Below are 2500 nucleotides of genomic sequence, written 5' to 3' on the forward strand. Positions count from 1 at the left end.
ATTGGGAGCAAATAGCGAGTATCTCAGGTTTGACTGATGGCTTTTAGATCTATTTATTTTTGTCATATTTCCTGTGTAAATTCAAATATTCACTGACGTACCCGTGACACAATCGTACACGTCGCACATCGATTGGCTGGGTTGACGATATATCATGAGATAAACCGTTCTGAAGATATATAGTCTTAGAAAACGATAACTGAAGAGCAGTGTGAATTATGAGCTTCAGGTCATGTTAAGATAATTGGAGTAAACAGCACGAGACGATATTTGGCTCTGCGCGAGTGCTCATTCAAGAAAATAACAAAACAAGGAAAGGGCAAACGCAAGGAGCTGACACTGAGAATAAAACTGAAAAAGGAATAAATTAGAAGACGATTTTTAGACATGGATTAGGTATCACAAAAAGAGCAGGGTATGTTAGAATTACTGCTCACTTAGTACTGTTATGAAAGAGTTGTTTATCAGTAATTCATTGCTACGTCGACATTTTTCAGTTTGAAGCAATTAGACAAGCGATCAATTGTGTGGTGAACATCCTGCTTCTTGTAAACCGTTGATTGTGACACTAGTAGCTATTTACATATGTTAATGAATGATGCACCTGTTTCTGTTGTGTTTGATTTCTATAGTCTCTCTTGGAGACTCTACCTTTGCTTATTTTCAGCCGAAACCACTGTTGCTTTCATCTCAAAAACTTAGCCCGGCGGCTTCACGAAATTTCGTGTTTGTGATATCTTTAGTCTAAAGGTGAAATATACCAATCGAATTGAAATTGCGAGTTAAAATCAAAATTTTTGAAATTAATATGCCAGCAGAGAAGGATTTTAATTTGATCTAGACACGGCTGCTTCCCACGGTTTCACTCTTTTCGGTTTTGCCATGTAGAATGGCCTCAACCGCCAGGAGGATTGGATTATCTACACGTTCAGGAAGAAAGACATCAAGAGAAGAGGACAGCAATTTCTCGAAATCAAGAAAAATTTCTGGAAATAGAATATCAGGAGAAGAATACAGTATCATTAAGCGTGGCAATGGGGAACTGAATCGCGGAATTCACGATCACGAGCCTTGTTACTTAATTGAAAGTGTTCAGAAAATTGAATTTGCATCGATACCTTCTTCACAACGATATGCTGAGAAAAACACTGTTGTACGGGAAATGATTTATCAACCTGGTCGTAAGATATCCCCAGGGTACAAAAGGCCAGCAGAGACTTTTGCAAGGAAACACGCAGCTCATTGGCAAGACAGACCACAAACCAGGTTGCAAACGTTTTTGATTCAATACGAACCTTTCATTTTGTCAAGTCTAGCTTTGCTGATAGTGTCTGTATCTATTTACATTTTCTTTATAGAAGGGCAAAGTTTGTTCTCTAATGATCACGTGGTTTAACTAAGTCTAACGGTGGTCGAAATAGGATTCTGTATGCTCTCATGTGACTCGAGTTGGAACTAGGTTTGTTAACGTAGCTATGGTAAAACTAAAAAGGATTCAAGGAAAAGGCAGAACACATGCATACTTAGAAGCCCTCAGACCCCAGTTGATTAAAGGATAACTCAATTGATTTTCCTAGTGTTTATTCGGTGGATAGCGTTATCCACCTTTTAAACAATCGAGTCCAGATCAATAGAGATAAGATGGTTGTACAGTGGTAATCCCATGATGCGTGATTAGCTGATTTTTATTTTCCGTGAAACGTGAATTAAATAAATTATTCTTCGTGATCCGTGATCTGAAAGTTTTGCGTGACCCGTGAAGAACTTGAATTATTAACCGATATTCATGATTTCACCACTCTATTTGACGTGATTTTGAGATGCGAGTCCTCCAGAAGTCTTATGAAAACTGAAAACATCTTGGACTCCTGAATAAAGCCTTTTCTGTCGATATGAAAAATCAGACTGTACCAAAACGTTCCCTACCACAAGCAATCGAACTTCTGGAAGAACTTGACAGTTACTTGGAAACAACAAGAGAAAAGGTGTTATCGCATAGCAACGATATCAACAATGTCAGTATAAGTAAACCAAGCGGTCCTCGAGGAACTATTTCCAATCAGGCAAAGCGTTCGGTCAACATGATCTTAAATGGACTGACAGATCTGTTGGCGTTAGTTAAAGAATTTAATCCAAGCTTCGCCCTTGATCTGTACTCTTGTCTAACAGTTCAGGTTAAAAACCTACACGCAGTTGATCATTTCAAGTACCATGCAGTTTCCTACCCTTTTGCAGTACGAACGGAATCTGGCAAATACCGTATACGAAAGCATTAAGCGTGTAGTACCCCGGAGTGCCAAATGATGGGAAGGCTGCAGGACAGAGAAGTGTGAGGCAAGAGATCACCATGTATGGAGTTACCCTCCCTATAAACATCAGTCTTCCTATGTATTGACTATAACATTCGATATGGTTGGTTGGGTGCAATATTACACAACTCATTATACCAAAAAAATCCGACGAAAGCTAACAAGCATAAGGCAGCTATCCTAACATCTTT

The sequence above is a fragment of the Montipora capricornis genome, chromosome 7 (genome assembly GCF_036669925.1).
Source record: "Montipora capricornis isolate CH-2021 chromosome 7, ASM3666992v2, whole genome shotgun sequence".
Classification (NCBI taxonomy): domain Eukaryota; kingdom Metazoa; phylum Cnidaria; class Anthozoa; order Scleractinia; family Acroporidae; genus Montipora; species Montipora capricornis.